The sequence below is a fragment of the Lemur catta genome, chromosome 1, assembly GCF_020740605.2.
Source record: "Lemur catta isolate mLemCat1 chromosome 1, mLemCat1.pri, whole genome shotgun sequence".
Classification (NCBI taxonomy): Eukaryota; Metazoa; Chordata; class Mammalia; order Primates; family Lemuridae; genus Lemur; species Lemur catta.
This window is the reverse complement of record NC_059128.1, coordinates 172,478,599-172,497,676: the sequence shown is the minus strand read 5'-3', so window position 1 is coordinate 172,497,676 and position 19,078 is coordinate 172,478,599. Positions and strand designations below refer to the sequence as shown.

Sequence of the window (19,078 nt, the reverse complement as noted above, 5' to 3'; positions counted from 1 at the left end):
CCTTTTTCTAAAAGAAAATTTCAGGCCCAGATGGTTTTGGTGAATTCTATAATATATTAGAAGACTAAATAATATCAATCATACATAATTTTTTAGAAACTAGAGGAAGGAAAACTTTTCAATTCTTTTTAATTCTTTTTAAGAGGCTAGCATTACCTTAATACCAAAACTTGATGGAGACATTACAAGTAAAGAAAATTAAAGACCTCTACCTGTCATGAACATTGGATACAAAAATCCTTAATATATATTAGCAAATTTAATCCAACACTATTAAAGGGATCAAGACTAAGTGGGATTTATCCCAGGAGCACAATATTTAGTCAGTGTAACTCACCATATTAACATAATAAAGGAGAAAAAGCATATGATCATTTCAATAGATGCAAAACAAGAATTTGCCAAAATTCAGCACCTATAAATAATTTATTAATAGTAAACTAGGGAACTTGTTCAAACTCATAAAAGGTATATATGAGAAACCTAGAGTTAACATCACACTAACAGTGAAATATTAAATCCTTCCTTTCTAAGGTCATGAACAAGAGAGGATGTCTGCTTTCACTACTTAATAGCTCTTAAGTACTTATTATGGGCCAATGGCTTTAGAACAACCCTTTGGGCAAGAATTAATACCAAATTTTCTTCCATTATACAGATGAAGAGACTCAAGCACAGAGAGGTTAAGAAACTTGCTCAACGTCACAAAGTAATCATAAGTCAAAATTTGAATTCAGATCTCTCTGGCTTTAGAGTCTACCTCTTAATCACAACTATCTTCTCGGTAGTGTAATAATAATTATTATTATCGGACTCTAGAGGCAGGGTAGAAGCCTCTGTGCCTGGCCTTTGCTTTATACTTTCCCTCCACAGGCCCAGAGGCAAACATAACTGCTGATGCTTGTCCACCAGGGACAAAGTAGACACAGGCTAAACAGTCCACGGGTTCTGGGAGACGCTAGAGAGCTGCTGCCTGATTTGCACATCTCCATCCAAGGCGCCATGCTGTCCATCAATAGGAATATTCACATTACAGTGGTATTTTCCTACTAAAAGTGAGTCTAATTTGCTCATTTTCTTTATTTAGAGGCAGTTAATTAAAAACCCGGCAGATATTTATTTTGCTTCTTTCACATCACCAGTGATTTCTTGCTGCCGTGCTTTCATGGCATTACAGCTTTATGACTTGACACAGCCTTTAGTGAGCTTCTTATGGTTGTGTCTCCATTATTTTAACTTCAGGCAAGACATTAAGCCACTGTAACATTCCAGCCATTGCTGCTGAGGCATGAGGAGCAACTGTGGTGTTCGTCATGATCAAAGGCAGATGCTACCGGATTATACGGCCGGGAAGGTCCTTGGACCCTTCAGTAGGAAAAGTGGGTGTTTGGCTCTTAACTGGTGAAAGATTGACCCCAAGTGCTGTCCTGGCCAGAAGCAGGAAACCTGAATACTGGGCCCATTCAGCCATTTCATTATCTCGTAATGATAGAGAAGGAATTGCTATGCCAAAAAGTGGCCATGTCAACTGTGACATTTCTAAGAAAGCTAAGCTTTTATTTTATGCAAACTTTACAAGGGCCACTTCAGGCAGACAGAAGTCCTGCTCTGAAATTGCTGTTTCAGGATTAGGACATCAGGGAGCCAACTGGCAATGAATAAGCAAGATTTTTAAACTGGAAATTAAGGAGGAGCAAAAAACCACTGTAACAATCAGGTTTTTGTAATTTACCTGCAAACGGGAACCTGTGGAAGCAGAAAGGCTTGCAAGCTGCCCATCTGAGAGGCTAGCGAGTAGCTGCTATGGCCATCAGTAACCTTGGTTGTCAAGAAAATGAGCCATTCTACTGCTCTTGCTCAACTAACAGAGAACTTTCCCTTATTTCTCCAGGAGAACTCCTAACCAAGCTTCAAACCCCAGCATAAGCATGGGTGTCCCACCACTGTGTCCCTGCCTCCCCTCCTTCCTGCACTTTTCTTTTTGCCTTGTCAATTGTGTCTGCACATCTTTTTCTTTTCCTTGGAGCTCCCTGAGGCAAGAATCTGCACTTCTCATCTCCCTGACTTCAACACCTAGCTTAAGGCATGACTTAACGGAGGTGCTCAGGGAAAGTTTGTTGAGCACCAAAGAGACTATCTCAGTAACTTCAGAGGAAGCATGGCATAGTGGTTAAGAACAGAGTCTTTGGAATCGAAATGACTTGGCTTTAAGTACCAGCTCCAACATTACTAACTCTGTGACCTTGGCCAAAGTATATTAACTTCTCCAGTCTCGATGTTCTCATCCATAAAATGGGAATAATAACAGATTCTACCACAGTGGGCTATTGTGAGCTTTAAAGTCAACAAGGCAAAGTACATAAAGACTTTGGATAATGCTGGCATGGAAAAAGTGCACAGTAAATGCTGACAATTGGTAACATCAGTGACCCTGAAGCCGAAACTCATTTTATTCTTGTTTTGACCTCCCAGGAGAGAAAGAGCCTCAGAGTAGGTCACTGTCTAGTGTCAGAAAGATCCAAACAGGGCCATCTCTAGGACTCTGCCTCCTCACTTGTCTTTGGCAGCTGTCATGCCTCAGCCACCTCCTTTAACTAGACTCATTTCAAGGTCTGTCTGGCCCATGCCCCAGAGCCCAGCTTGCTTCTCCGGCCTTGTGCAATGGGCCACCACTGGTGGGCCCCTATTCCAGGAACCAGGACCCTTCTCAGGTGTGATGCCATCTCCAAGCTCAGGGCCTTCCCCTGGATTACTTCTTCTGCCTTAGTAACACAGCTGGACGCACCACCCCGTCCTTCCCAAATTCACGGCCAGTCACTGGGCACACTGCCTGCATGATACCTCACCCTACCAACAATCCCGCTGCCAGGGGTAGTCCCCCAACTTGACAGACGAGTCAAATGAGGCACAGAGCAAGGTCACATGGGGATCTTCCCCCCTATTTTCCTGGCTCTGGTACTCACACTCTGAACCAGGCTGTCTATGAAATCAATGAACAGCTGCAGGTACACAAGTCCTCACACTTCCACTCCTTGACAAGTTCACCCATAACCCATATATTGTACTAAAGTTCCCAAATATTCAGGTAGGGAAGCCCAAAGAGGCAGAGGCATATTTTAAACGTTTAATTCAAGTAAAAGCAAGTGTCAGGAAAAATCCATATTTTGAGCTGCAGAAGAAAGAGCAATGGCAGCCCAATCAATATTACAGGAGTATATGGACTCTTTTACTGTTCTGTCAATTCCTGGAGCTAATAAGTCAGCATCTCCAGGGACAGTTTCATACTTTAAAACAAAAGTTCATAGTCCCGCTGCCCGTCAGTGTGACTCCAGCTTTCATCCTCACCCAGGCGAGTGGGAGACGAGGGGCCTTCCTTACACAGGGACCTGGTGACCCCTGGGCCCCCCTCATCAAGGCCAGGACTGCTCAGCTGATAACAAGCACCTCCGGGGTGACTGGCTAATTCTTCATTTCCTTGTCATCAATACTGCCGGCAAGGCCCTCACAGAAGGCATGCAGATTAAAATGTTAAATCAAACTCAGAAGAGAAATTTGAAAATCAATTTCAGGTTCCTGCAGAAAAGGCCAGGGAGGATAATTAAGACTCGTAACTCCCAGCTTCAGCTGCTTCGTTTTCTAATTCTGGAGCAAAATAAAACAATTATTTCCCAAGAAATCAGCTGCAGCAGGAATGAAATGGTGGAGCGAAGCGTGCTCCCTGGGCTGCGAGCCATGATCACCAAGGCATTCACAGTGCACGGACATGCAGTGAGCAAGCTGACTTGCAACAATTCTCATTTTCTTTTCATGTACCTTTTATTTTTTCTGCTGGCAATAGAAAGCCAATGCAAATGTGAAAGGCTGGCTGCTTACAAGTTTATAGTAAATAACCTGAAAGAGCTGTAGATTACCCAGGCCCTGGGTGTCAGGAGCTAATGCATTCTAAATGTAACCCATTTCCAGCAGAGCCAAACTCCGCTTTGACATTTTCCTTCATCGCACGCGATATTTGTATTATAGGTGCTTTTCTCTTGCCCTGATTTGCCTATTGTGATTCACATGGGCCAGCAATGCTAATAGGATGCTTCATTTCCCCCCTGGGCCAATGCAAGATAAATTACAGCCTCGAGATCCATCTCACTGTACAGTAAATACCCTTATGCTACCTCTTACTTTCCATGCAAAATACATGTGGATTCGGTTCACTTTTTAAACTGCCTAGAAGGGGGAAGAGAGATGGAATTCTTCCCTCTCCCAATGTGGGGAGTATTTGCAGATGGTCCAGGAGAATTTATTTCCCTGGCCTCTAGCAGTGAAGGTCACATGATTATGCATACCCCAGAAAAATAAAATAGACAGGAGTCATTTTTGCAGCTCCTCAGCATTGCCCATGTTTTTATCGGTTGGGAAGTCTGTATTACATGTTTCTGCACAAATTTATCAGTGGTAGTTTTTCAACCTACTCCTGCTTGGCAAATAGTATTTGGCCCAGAACTTCCATGATAAGCTTAGGATTCAACCACTTATATCTTTTGTCACTTATCCTTCTCTCAGCTGATCACATTCATGTATAAAATATTAGGAATAATTAATGAGCACCCGTTACATGCCAGGCCCTGCAGAGGAGGCAAAGAGGTATGGCCACACCTCTCTCCTTCCAGCTGACATCTCTTTAGGAGGAGGCGCTGGCTGCACATGGCACCCGTGAGCCGGAGAATCCATTTCCTGATCACCTGATTGTCATAGAGCACATAATCCCCAAACCTTTCAGTTGGGTTTCCTTCATTTCATCTCCTTAGGGAATAGAACCATCTCGCTACTCCCACAAAACATATGTGAAAGATGCTTGGAGTTTATGCAAAGAATAGCAGCCTCTGGTGTTTCTCTTTGTTTGACCTCACTTCTTCGTGGAAAGGAAGTCTTTCAGTAGGGTTATTGCTATGGTCTAAATGTTCGTGTCCTCCAAAATCCATATGATTAAATCGAATCCCCAATGTGATGGTATCAAGAAGTGTCAACCGTTAGGGGGTGGTTAAGTTACGAGGGCAGAGCCCTTGTGAATAGGATTAGTGCCCTTATAAAAGGGGCCCAAGGGAGCTCGTGGGCCCCTTCTTCCATGTGAGGACGCAGCAGGAGGGCCCTCACCAGAAGCCAGCCATGCTGCCATGCTGGCACCCTACTGGCTTCTCAGCCCTCAAAACTGTGAGAAAAATGTTCTGTTGCTTATAAGCTACAGTTTATGGTATTTTGTCAAAGAAGCCTGAATGGACTAAGGCAGTTATCCCATTAACCTGAGCCCCAAAAGGAATGAGGTAGAGGAGAGCCAGCCCAAAGACGCAAACAAAGGTGGCACTGGCTGCGGGACTGCTTGTCAACCTCTGTGAAAATGAACTGATTTCCTTGACAAATCACATAGACTTGAATATAAAGCAATCGAAAGTAGAGACTATGGACCATTCATTTTCCCTGGATGATCAGCCTCCCTCAGCATCATGGTCCACATGTTGTTGGGGAATAGTGGCTGTTTCTACCCATTAGATATCCACAGAACAGTCCCAGCACCCACTCTGTGCAGGATCAGAGCTGGCGGTGGGGTGGCCCATGGAGAATAAAGCTGACATGGTACCTGTAGTCTGGGACTGGGCCTAATGGAACAGGCAAGTATCAAATTAAGAAGCACAAGACTGAAGATGTGATTGCAAATTGCCTGAAACTTTAGAAAGGGAATGAACAGGAAAATAAACTGGGGTAGCAGGTACTGGGTAAGTAAAAAATGAGAAGCAATTAATCAGACAAATTGGGGAGTTGGGAGGGTAGACAGTATCTACATAGTGCATTTTAGGTAGAAAAAACAGCAAGAGCAAAGGCCCTGAGGCAGGAGGGTATAGTCCTCCTCTTTTGGAGCAGAAAGAGAATCTCAACATAGTGAGGGAGGCGTTGGTGGCATTACAGGTATTGAAGAGATAGATATGAACACATCATGCTTTCCAACTCAAGGCTTTCTAGTCTGACCCCAAATTTATTCTCTGAAGACCTCTTACTTTCTAATATTCAGCAGATAGCATGGCAAAGATGGCTCTGGGAGGCGGTTTTAAAAAGTCAAGCTCCAATTGTTCGGTTCTGCAAACTTTGATACATCACCAGCCAGTACACGTTTGCTGGGAACATCTAGCTGATCAGCCTGGCAGGTCCCTGCTGGCATGGTATGCTCAGATCCTCTGCCCTGTGGAGTCAGGGCCACGGTGTCAGCCCTGGTTGGCTCAGGCCAGACAATCTCACCCGAATGGAGTAACAGTGTGGCCAGCAAGTGGCACAATAGGAGTCACACTTCGGATGAACCAGGCATCATGTTATGTGTTTGCACACATTACTTCATTTAGACCTCATGGTGACCACAGAAGTTAGGTATTCTGTTTACTCCCAATTCACAGAATAGGAGGTGGCTGAGGTTCAGAGAGCTTGTGTGATTTCCACGGCTACGCAGTTGGTGGAGTCAGCCTTAGAAACTGTGATGGATTGAACTGTGTCCCATGCCCCCCCCCCAAAAAAAGACACATTGAAGTCCTAACTTCAGAATGTGAGCTTATTTGGCAATAGGGGCTTTACAGGGGCAATCAAATTAAAGTGAGGTCATTAGGGTGGGCTCTAATCCAATATGGCTTGTGTCCTTATAAAAAGGGGAAATTTGGACACAGAGACAGACAGGCATAGAAGGAAGATGATGTGAAGACACTCAGGAACATGCCAGCCATGTGGCTGGGGTGATACTCTCACCAACCAAGGAACGCCAAGGATCGCCAACAACTACCAGGAGTTAGGACAGACAAGGAAAAATCCTCCCCTAGGGCCATCCCAGAGAGCACGACCCTGCCACACCTTGATTTCAGACTTCTAGCCTCCAGAACTGTGGGATAGTACATTCCTGTTGTTTCCAGCTACTCAGTTTTTGGTAGTTTGCTATGGCATCCCTCGGAAACCAGTACAGACAGCAAACCTGAGGCAGATGCACTCTGCTATCTGAGCTGCAAGGCCCACAGCCACACTTTTCCTCAGTTGCCCTTCAGTTCCACCTTGGTCCCATATGGGAGCCGTGGGGGAAGAAGAAGGGAAGAGCCTAGAAGAACGTGTGCTTCAGCCTCGGGCTGACTCATGTCAGTGTCCCTCTTGGTTCCATGGTCTCTGTGAGAACAGATGGGTTCCAGCAGACGGTGGTGCTCAGAGCATGCTTGTTAAATGAGTGAGGAATTACGCACCAGAGTCGGCCACAGAGGCCAGGAGTGGGGCACAGGGATGGGTGCTTCATGGGTGAGGGGGAAAGGCCCTCCAGCGTTTGCTGAAGGCGCTTAAATGGGCTTCATGACTCTGACCAGCTTTCCTCAAGAGGAAATAGAAATAATCTTTGTCACTGTTTCCAAAACTTGGAGGAATTGCATAATTAAAAGTAGAAATTCTCAAGTACATCAATAAAAGAGCTATAAATAAATCTGTGATTATTTCATTGTTATGTGCCGCTACAGGGGGCCAATCTGATAAGCTTTCCAATGTGCACCTGGCCAGACATTCTTGGACCACACATGGACGCATCATTTGCTTTTCTCAGGAAACAGGGCCACCCCATGGTGGGAGCCCTGCCTCTCCTCCCACCAGGGCCCACAGCAGGGGCTGGTCCTGATGGCATCTCCTGATTCTGGGACAACACACACTTCCGGCTGCCCCTCACAAACATTTCTGGCTGTTCCCAAAGCCCAGCATTGTCAGAGCTGGCTCAACGGCCAGGTCCACAGCCCACTGCCTGGGTGGGGTCACATGACAGGCACAGATGGCTCTGACTCCAGCACATCTTCCCCTGGGGGTGCCTGAAATTCCACCAAGAAAGTCCGTTTTTTTGGGTTCAGTATCACCTACACTGATATTTCTTGGTTTTATTTTGTTTCATTTTCAATTTTTATCTTTAGGCTCAGTAGATTAAATTTAGAAATATAAAAAGGCAAAAGAAGAATGGTAATCCTACCTTTGGGAGGCAATCAGCAGTAACTTTTAGGCATATTTACTTCCATCTTCTTTTAGAGAACTTCTTTTAAACTGTAGAGATCACACTTTACATACAATTGTGCATCCTCTATCTTTATTTCATATCATAAGAGCATTTTCCTTATTATTAAAGCTCCCTGCTCTAATAATAGAGCTTATTAAAGACTCCCCACAAGCATTATTTTGATGGCTGCATAATATTCTGTCCTATGGATACAGCAAACATGTTTAACCTGTATCCAAAAGGTTAAAATGTAGGTTGTTTCCAGTTTTGTACAACCGTAAATAGCATTGAGATGAATAGTTTCATATATTTTAAAAATATCATTGAGAAAATGGTGATGAATTTCTAAAAGTAGATATACTAGGCATGAACATTTTGAAGGGGATGCTGAGTTTTCCTGTTTTACTTTAAAATGCAGCCTCCCATTTCCCCTTCCCCAGCAGGATGACGCGTTGCATCACCAGCGCTCTGGTACCCTGATGTCAGCCTCTCAGGAAACGGAGTGAGCCTTCCCACTCTCGGGGTGGCGGCCAGCGGCACTGTGATGGACCCTGGCTGAATGACTTTCCTGTGATCCACAGAAAGTCTCAGCCACTGAGCCATTGTCTCCTTCCTCCCCTTCTCGGCAACCTCTACAAAGACTGTGACTTCCCCTGGGATCAGTCCCCCGTGACACTCCAGGAGCACGTTCCTCTCAGTGCGGTCCATTGACAGTGTTCTTGTTTTCTGGCCAGGCTGGTACCCAAGACTGTCATCAGAGAAACAAAGGCTCCCGCGTGTAACTGGGATGGTCTCAGTTCCTGCCAGCAAGCATCCAGCAGCAGCTAAAGAGGAAAGTGACTCATCTTTGCTTCTTCATTCCCCCAGAATGTGGGAGCTCTTTAGGGGTATTCAATTAGCACCTTTCTTGCCAGACAGCAAGATCAGAATGGAGCAGAGTGTGCTATCACAGGGGAAGCCCAGCTGCTAAGCTGATGCTGACAGTCGACAACAGCGGCTGAAGACTTCAGACCTCAAGCACGTTTCAGCAAGCGGCAGGCAGGCTGAGGCTGTGATTTCAGTTGCACTAATTGCTGTAGGGAGGGAGGAAGGGGGAGGGGAAGGGTAAAGCCATATATAACTCGGCGTGTACTATACATCAAGCAGTAGATGTGGCATTTCAAACCTATTAGCATGCTTAATTCTGGGTTATGCTCCTGAGATCTTGTTATTTTTACTGAATTTTAGAGAAAAACTGGAGTTCAGAGAGGTTATGTGACCAGGCCAAGGCCACATAGCCAGTAAGTGACCTAGTCTTTCTGATTTCCATGCTCATGCTCCTTCTGGGAGCCAGTAAAGAAGTCTTTCCCATTGGATCCTCACACCTCCCTGCTGCTTCCCCCACAGCCAGGGTCAGATGGGCAGGCAACAGGATCCCAGTGCCAGGGAGGAAGCCTAGGCCTCAGGTCCCTGGCAGACAGATATTATAGCCCCAACAGTAATCAGATTAAGGTAACTGTGTTTGGAGCTCCACCTTTCCTAGTGCCAGCAGAATACTCTTAGCCTTTGGAAGGACTCCATTCAGGAAGACTGTGGTCTCTGGCCTCATACAACTAAGATTGTAAAGTGCCTGGAATATAATTAATATGTGCAGACATAAGTTCTCCCTTTCTCCATTAGGGCCAAATGGCTTTGCAGTTCATTCAACAAATATTTACTGAGCATCTACTATATGTCATACAGAGTAGGTACCAAATGAAGTATCTGGGATGTGTGTGTGTGTGTGTGTGTGTGTGTGTGTGTGTATGTCTGTATATATATATATGTATGTATATATATACACACACACATATATATGTATATATATATATATATATATATATATGGAGGGAAAGAGGGGGAGATATGAGTCACTTGGCAGGGAAACATTCTGAGATATTCATTGACAGGCAATTTTATTGTTATGCAAGCATCATCAAGTGTACTAACACAAATCTGGATACTATAGCCTACTATACACCTAGGCTATACAGTGTAGTCTATTACTCCCAGGCTACAAACCCATATAACATGCTACTATACTCAATACTGCAGGCAATTATAACACAATGATAAGTATTTGTGTATCTAAACGTATCTAAACATAGAAAAGGCATGGTAAAAATATGGTGTCAGTGGTAAAATATGGTACACCTGTATAGGCTACTACCATGAATGGAGCTTGCAGGACTGGAAGTTAGTTGCTTTCGGTGAGTCAGCGATTGAGTGGTGAATGAGTGTGAATAAACACTGTACACTTAGGCTACATTAAATTTATTAAAAATGTTTTTCTTCCTTCAATAATAAACCTTAGATTACTATAACTTTTTTAATTTATAAACTTTTTAATTCTTTTTAACCTTTTAACTTGTAATAACATTTAGCTTAAAACACACATTGTACAGCTATGCAAAAAATTTTTTCTTTATATCTTTATTCTATAAGACTTTTTCTACTTAAAATTAATTTTTTTTTTTTTGCTTTTTAAACTTTTTTGTTAAAAATAAACATACACATGACCCTAGGCCTACAGAGGATCAGAATCATCAATAACACTGTCTTCCACCTCCACATCTTGTCCCACTGGAAGGTCTTCAGGGGCAATAACACACATGGAGCTGTCATCTCCTGTGATAACAATGCCTTCTTCTGGAATGCCTCCTGAAGGGCCTGCCTGAGGCTGTTTTATAGTTAACTTTTTGTAATAAATAGAAGAAGTACATTCTAAAATGATGATAAAAAGTATAGCATGGAAATACATCAACCAGTAACAGTCATTTAGTATTAACAAGTATTATGTGCTATACATAATTGTATTGCTATGGTTTTATATTATTGGTGAAGTAAGTGTGTACACCCACATCACCATAACATGTGAATAATGCATTGCCCTAGGACATTATGATGGCTGTGATGCACTGGGTGATAGGAATTTTTCAGCTCCATATAATCCTATGGGACCACTGTCAGACATGTGGTCCCTTGTGGACCTAAACATTGTTAGAGGTGCATGATTGTGCATGTGCGCACGTGTGTGTGCATGTATAAAACACTAATTGGAAACACTCTAGGTTCTGGCCAATTCCCGTATGGATCTGCTACCAGGAGAAAGGAATGAGGGAGCACTCACACAGCAAGAGGATGTTCCTTTCCTTAACTTCAGATAGCAGGAACATGGACCTTATCGAGTCATGTTGATAAAAGAACAATACCACCAGCTCATGGACATTTCATTATGCTTCTTTCTAAGGAGATTTATGAGAATGCAACAAATAACATGGCATTTTATTTCAATTAAACCTAGACACTGCTCTCCTGTTGGTAAATCTTTCCAGATATGATTATACGGTCAGATAAGACATTGGGTTTTTAGAATGCATCTCCTCACAGGAACTTTATAAAATGTGATGTGAAAAAGAACTTTGTTCCAGCGTTTCAAAGCAAATCCATGTAGGGTTTACCCCTTGGAAGGAGGACTTGAAAATGTGGCCAATTGTCCACTGGATTATTCAACTAAATATTTTTAAAGTGAGAAGAAATAGGGGGACAATGCAGGAAAGAGGGGAACCTTTGGGAGGAGGTTATGATGCTGCCCCAGGACTGTCTGGAAAGAAGACAGCATCCAGTCTCCCTTCCTTCCCTCTCCATCACGACTCTGAGTTAGGAATCTTCCTGCTGCCACCCCACCTGTCTCAGCTGGTGGAGGCAGGATGAGGGTTGGAAGTTGAAAGCTGAGCCAAGCTGAGCTGTCCTATCAGATCCTCTTTCCCTGGTATTTGGAATTGGCTAACAGTGACTGAGTCAGTTAGACAGTAGTGGGTTCTGGACTACAAGGTATGCAGACTTGAGTTTAGTGGTTAGGTTGGCTTGAGAAAGCAGACCTCAACTGTTTGGAGAGAGCACATGAAGCCAAAGGGCAGAGAGGAAGCCCAGGGTGAGAGGCAGAGGGAGATTGCAGTTGATGATAATCTTGTATTTATAATGAGGCTTGAAAATCCTTATTGCACTTCTTTTTTTTTATTTTTTGACATTTCCTATATCCTTTCAATAAGTCCACACTGTATGGAGTTAGCATGAGTAGCTAGCTGCTGTTTCTGGCCACTCAAGATGTTTGTGAGATACTGGACAGCCCTCACAACTTGTTTCCTCACGACTCTGCCTTAGACTTTTTGTTTTGTAATTAAAGAGCATAAAAGACAATAAAGTAATAGCATGCTATCAACAAAATCATGAATCAAGGCGAAAATCATTTAAAACAACATAAAAGGCAAATAACAAGGCTAAAATAAAAATGAGCAAGATAAAAATAAGGCCCAAAATAAAAGTTGAATGGGATGAGAGAACTAGATAAAATTTAAGTCATGAATAAAAGTAAAAGTGAGATAAAAGAGAGTCATTAAGGCATAAGTCAGCTGAGAACAATTAAAATATAAGAAACAAAAGAGCAAAGTGAATACTAAACGAATATAATCTACAAACTATAAAACTAAGGTAACCAGGCAATAAAACAAAAATGAAAGAAGACAGAGTTCATTTACCCATGAGGAGTATGTCAAAGGCTGAGTGCCTGTGAACAAGGATGGTTACGGCCTTTCCAGCCAAGGCTGTCACTCCTGGTACCCAGGCCTCCCATAGCTATCTTCCCATGGCAAGGGGTCCCCAAGAAAAAGTCTGCTGAGTGGGGATCCTCAGGGGTCAGAGAGTAGAACAGTCCTTTCCCTCTGAACTCTCTCCTTCAATGTGGGCCTTGTCCCCATTCCAGCTTCTTTAACGTACCAGCGTGAAAACATGACTCACACTTCAGTGAAAACAGAACCATATCACCTGGTCTTCTCAACTAAATCTCCGCCTCAACTACATTTTGTGAACGACAAAGGGCAATACCCATATATACAGTTCACTACAGAATCTAGGCATCAAGATTCGGAGCTGCCAAACTGCCTCCTAGGAGTGGAAAGGAAGGAGGAAGGGTAAGGAACTGATCAGGCTAAAATTCTGCAAAATGCACAGAGGCTTTAAGCTGGGCTGGTAGGGCCAGAGGAAATAATTGGAGCAAAAGAGTTGTCTGTGAGCAGGAGCCTTCCTTTTCCCAATCCTCACCAGGGAGCCGAAAAGGGTCTGATGATCAACAGCAATCAGGCAAAATCGAGATGCATATTACTGACGCTAGGCTAAGCTGAAAGTTATCAAGAAGCTCCCAGCATGGTCAGCAAGAATACGTCTCTACCCATGAAGAATTGTTGATTTCATTTTTTAAGGGCTATAGGATTGTTTAGGTTTTCTATTTCTTCTTGAATCAATTTGATAAATTTTATTTTAGATACTTGTTCATGTCATTTAAATTTTCAAATTTATTATCATAAGTTATTTATAATACCATCTTATTATCATTCAACATCTGATGTCCTCTTTTTTCATCCCTCTTATAAATTATACAGGAATTAGATTAGATCACTCTTTTTTAAACTTACTAACCCTAGCAGAGGTTTAACTATTTTATCAGTGTTTTCAATGAGCCAGCAAACCCAAATAGTAGAAATTAATGAAATAGCAGACATACAAGAGAAAGGACCATTAGGACAAAAAAGGCCTGTACAAACTAGCTAACAAAACATGAGAAGAAGACTACACACCACAAGTGTGCTTAGTAGTGGGTTCTATCAGCATTTACTTTGTGAAGACACACCAGGCAGGAGGCGGAACTTGAGTTGGATTATAAAGGATGGCTGTATCTGGATAGACTGAGAGGAGGAGGACAAGGGAGAGGAGGAGGTGGGAAGAAGGCCTGAGCAAAGGCATAGATCATGTTAGTTTCTGTCACGGGATTTAAGGCACGGAGTTAAATAGGAAATCAGGGCCAGATCACAAAGGGCTGCAGTGTGAAAGCCAGTGGGGAGGAGCTTGTGGCATATCCTGAAGTAGGGGCAGCCATGGGCAGTGGCTGGTGTATGAGGGTGCTGTCCTGTAGGAGGCCCGCTCTGCAGGGCAGCATGGGGAGGAGAGGCTGGGGCAGGAAGACTGTCAGGAGGTGATGGAAGCTGTCCAGGCCCCATGACAAGGGCCCAGAGCAGGAGGCTGCAGAGAAGTTGGTGAGAAGGTCTGGAGCCTGAGCAGTCAGGAAGGGAGAGCTGAGAGCACGTGTGATGTCCAGTCTATCAAGGAGGGCTCCAGAAAGTTCTGGCAGGTGTAAAGGGCCCATTTTAGCACTCTGATGGTAGCAGGGGGCCCCAGCTTCTTTGCTCTGACCTCTTTCCCTCCTGATGATTGGGAAGATAGACTCCACCTTGCTCTCCAAAGAGACAACGACACCTTCTTGACTTTTCAACTATCAGAGCCTTTCATGTGATGGTGTACGTAGATCAGAATGATTGTTCCCTTCCCCTAAAACAGAGCTGTCTCCCTTCCAGGCCAATAGTACTAAGTGCCAGTGCCCTTTGCACCTAGAGAGCTCTTTCTCCTGAAGACGCTGTGCACACTCTGGATGGGCAGCCCCACTGCCTGCACCAAGGGGAGGCGGGTGGAGAGATTTGTTCTGAGCTTTTGGCCTCTGATTTTCCTGCAAAACGTGACAGACAGCACATAGCAGAGCAGCGCTCAGAATGTACCTTTTGTGGGAGTGCAGTGAGGCAGAAATCTGATCATTTTCTATTTGAAAATGTATTTGTTAGCACTGGGCACATTTTTATGCTTGGTGGTCACTCAAGGCAGAGTAGGGGGAAGAGGTCATCTTTCCCTGGTAGCTGAGCTCACCTTCTCTCCAAAATGAGGAATGACAGTTTTCACAGTTTCATGTGATTATCTCTCCTAGTACCAATGTTAGAATAGTATTGTGAAATAGCACTGCTGTTTCTAATGGCTGTTATACATACTCACAGTTTCTTTCATGGCTACATACCTTTGGAAAATGCTGAGTTAAAAACAGGTTTCTTAATGGCAAGACTTTTCAGAGCCTCTAATATGTTAACTTGTAGTGTGAATTTCTAAGAGAACCAGTGCTCCAAAGACTACACATTCTTGGAAACATCTTTTTGTAGAGCATCGCATGGGACTGGAGCTTCACGGGACATCCTTAGGGAAGACAGCCAAGTGGCCATCTCCATGTTCATGGAGCCCCTGTGATCCGAGGCTTGTGTTCAGACTCACCTCTCTTTTGTGTGTCTCTAGACCAGAACCCTAAGGGTGCAGGGGAATTTTTTTACATCACGGTTGGTGACACTAAATCACCTAAAGTTATTAAGCCGGCAAAATGTGTGGACAAGGGTTTCTCCAGCCTTCACTCTTTTTTCCTCTAGGTGTTTACCCTGGACAGAGATATCAAAGTTTGTACTTATCATTAAGAGCAAAAGGGTAAGTCACATGAAGGTGTGAATGGCTGAAGACTGTTCACTGGGTTACCTATGCTAAGACGCATCCCTTTATTCACTCATTTGGATGCTCAAAAACATTCAGTGCTGCTTGTGCTTTCAGGAAAAAGTATCAATAAGATGCAGACCCAGTCCATGAGAAGATCAGGTGGGAGAGGCAGAGAACTAAACAGGTAATCACTCTCCTGGGTGCTGCACTGTGAAAGAGGGTTCCACCATGCACTTTGGGAAAAGAGGAGGGATACCTTGCCCGGCCCAGGTAGAGGCATTCAGAGCTGGCCTCCTGGAAAAGGCAATACCTAACTGGGAAGGTGGGAAAATGTGCTCTAGCAAAACAAACAACATGAGCAAAGGCTGGGAAACAGCTTACTCTGCTCGGGAGAACTGCAGGCAGCCCAGACAGATTAAGGAGAAGGAGGACTTTAGAGAAGTCCTGGAGAGGAGGCCAGCAGGATGGGAGGCCACATCAGGGATGCCAGAGGAGGGGGACCGAGGTATGGGGATCTCATTCCAGAAACTGTGAAGAGCACTGTGGCCAGGGACAAAGGCACAAGTGTTTAGGTGTGGGATTCCAGGCAGTGCCACAGCAGACTACACTCCTGCTCCTCCCTCCCAGCTCTGGGGTCTCTCCTCTCCGCCGGCTATGCAGGCTTCTCCACGGTCATCCTAGGACCTCTTCACAGCTAGCCCCACTCCACCCACATCTCTGATTACAAACCCCAGTGCCACACAGAATTACTGGCAAGGTCTCTCTGGCCACACATGGCCCAGCAAGGAACATCATTGTATGACAACAACTCTGCCCAGGAAGGCAGAGATGGACGTTGTAGGTGTGTCCCTAGGGTTAGGGTTAGTTTCAGACAGCATGCCCACTTACTACCAGGGACACAGTTTAGTGTGGAGCTACCTGACCACCTATTTTCTGAGCATGTGTTGCCTGCTGTTGTACCACAGCTAGACTGATGGAGGTACTCTACATGAATGAATGTGTGGCCCTAGGCTAGTCCTGTAATCTCCCTGACTTGCAGTCTCTCAGTTGAAGATAGGGATCTAATTTCCCTCTCAGGCTTTTCATAAGGATTGCATGGGGTGACGGATGTTGAGGCTCTGGTCCGAGTGTAGACTGGGGCTCAACGTGCCCAGGCACAGGTGGCCAACTGGCGGGCAGGGCCTCAGGGGCTGATTTACAGGAAGTGTCCAGAGGCAGCCACTAGGCACGTGCAATGAAAGCCAGGGCCAAGGTGCACATTAGTTTCCTAGGGCTGCTGTAACAAAATAGCTGCTTCTTAGAACATGACAACTGCCTGTGTTCCTCCTGAGCATGTTCTCTCTTTAGTCCTCTGTAGATTTTTTTGTAACAACTTTCCAGGGCCATGTCTTCCAGGTACAGCCGCCACTCTTTTTCTTCAAAGGCCAACCTAAATGCAGCCCTGAACCCCCTCACTTTCCAAAGGGCTCTCAGATCCTTGCTCCAGAGGTACCTGTGGGCCTCCTGGAGGGCACACCTTACCTGCTCCCTTATTCTTTAGCAGCTTCAGTGCCAGGGGAATCGCTGGTGAAATATGTCACCTCAGAGAAGTGAGAAAATTCCTGCAGACCGTGTTTGCCAGAAAGAGAAGCAAAAAGGTGCTGTTTTCACTTAGCAGGTATTTAAATTTTTATGAGACACAAACTTTGTGGAAATCACAGAGCTTCAGAGGGGTGTTTGGCATCTGGAGTCCCCCTGCTCTGCAGGCCGAGTTGCTGGAGGTGGGTGCAGTGTGTGCGGTGTGCTGGGGCGGGGCGTGTGTGCGCTGGATTCTGTTGGAAGGAATAGTGTGTGCTCACAGGTCCAGCACGGCCCCTGCTGGGCGCTGGGCATTAGAGAGAGCTGTTCAGCTCCCAGAAGACAACTCATCCTTGAAATGTGTATTTGTTCTTCTGCAGGCCCAAATGGCTCTTTTTTCTGCTGTGTGTATTTCCCACGTAACCTCGAATCTAGACTGCCTGGGGACGAGGGCATGCTGAGCAAACAAAGTTCTCTCAGGCCAGCCAAGCTGTACTGGGGTCTCCTACCTCCTCCTTCAAACCTGACACAATAAACATATTCTAGCACCGCCAAGTCAGTATCAACCAGGTCTTAAGCTTCCATGACAATTCCCTCCCTCTCTCCTACCTCCCCCTCCCTTTCTTCCTTCCCTTCTCTCTCCGTCCTTCCCTTTCACACATATATATTGAGCATCTACCATATGCCAGACACTGTGTTGGGTGACACAAAACCTTGGGTCTTTGGTCTGGTGGGCTTCCCACCCTGGACTGTAATTCAAACCCATGGTCATTGACCTTGAGAAGACTGACTTCCTTGGGACCGGTGACACTTCACCTTGGCTGCACCTGAGAATCACCAGGGGAGCTTTTATACACTGGTACCAGGCCTCAGAGGAGAGCAATTGAATCAGACTCTCTGGGGCAGCCTCAGGCTGTGCATTCTAACACAGAGCCCGGGGCCCCTTCAGACAAACTGTTCACAAGTCCTCTCCCCTGTAACCCATGACTAACAGAGTGTGTTTCTCTGAAAGTCAGTCCACTCTGAAGCTGGGACTCTATGACTGAAAACATGACTCCACAACCCCATGGGAGTAATCCTAATTCATTCCCATAATAAATGTGCACTTTTACAATTTGATACACAGTACATGTCTATAATATGAAATGATTCTCAGAAACAAGCTGCAGGAAGCCTTCTGTCTGCTTTGCACAGTGCTACCTGTGATGGGGCCATGTGTGTCCATCTATAGCCATGATCGTCCACACCCTGCAATGAGGGACCTTAATTCCTGGCAGGTAATACAAGGCTTGGCAACATGAATGAGTGCAGCAGGCTGAGTGTGGACGACAAGCCGGGGGGGGGGACGCTGTGGCCACAGGAGTGCTAATGCTGGGTCCCAAGTGATTGGGCTAAGGTTTAGCTCCAATTGATGTGGTCGAGTAGAAATTGAGGACCCGTGTTGGCAGATCTTCAGATTTTTCATGAATTTTTATGTAAAATCTCCTGAATTTCAAATGTGGAAAGCCAATCAACTCTTTACTTGTTTATTAATAAAAGACAAAAAACATGTTGGGTACTACAAGTCAGACATGTCAACCTATCAGATTCCAGATTCTGTTTCTATGCAGACAGGAGGGCAAATGTGTCACGCAAGCAGGGCTCCATCCACGTACACACCTGTGACACACGATCGCAGCTTATGCTCGCCCCCGCGTTTAATCTGTGATGCTAGAGGCAGGAAAGCCCTGTGGCTGGCTTCCCCTGCTGCGGGCTATGAAAGGCAGTGTGAAGTTCATAAAGACCCCAGACATGAAAATACCTCTCACTTCCTCTGTGTTGACTTATAATGGCTGCTGATGAATTTTACACAGGACAATTAAGTCGTGAGCTTTAACAATTGAATGCCTAGAATCCAATGGATTAATCTGTTAATTTTCTTCCTTATCTAAACAATTGTGCTTATGTGTTGCTGGGTAACAAAGCAGCCACTATCTAGCCAGAAAGTCATTTGTTTATTTAAAAGCAGGTACTGAACCTCTACTTGAGCTGTGCACTGTGACCCAGAAGAGATGGCAAGCCCCAAGCTCAGGGTCCACACTGTCCCAGAAGAGAGGAGTAAATAGTCAGTTAAAA

At 44.8% G+C, this 19,078-nt stretch overlaps 1 protein-coding gene across 1 annotated transcript in view; it reads right to left on the bottom strand.

Moving 5' to 3' along the window:
* CLSTN2 (calsyntenin 2) overlaps positions 1–19,078 on the bottom strand; it is a 580,228-nt gene that overhangs the window by 142,864 nt on the left and 418,286 nt on the right. The window lies entirely within an intron of this gene.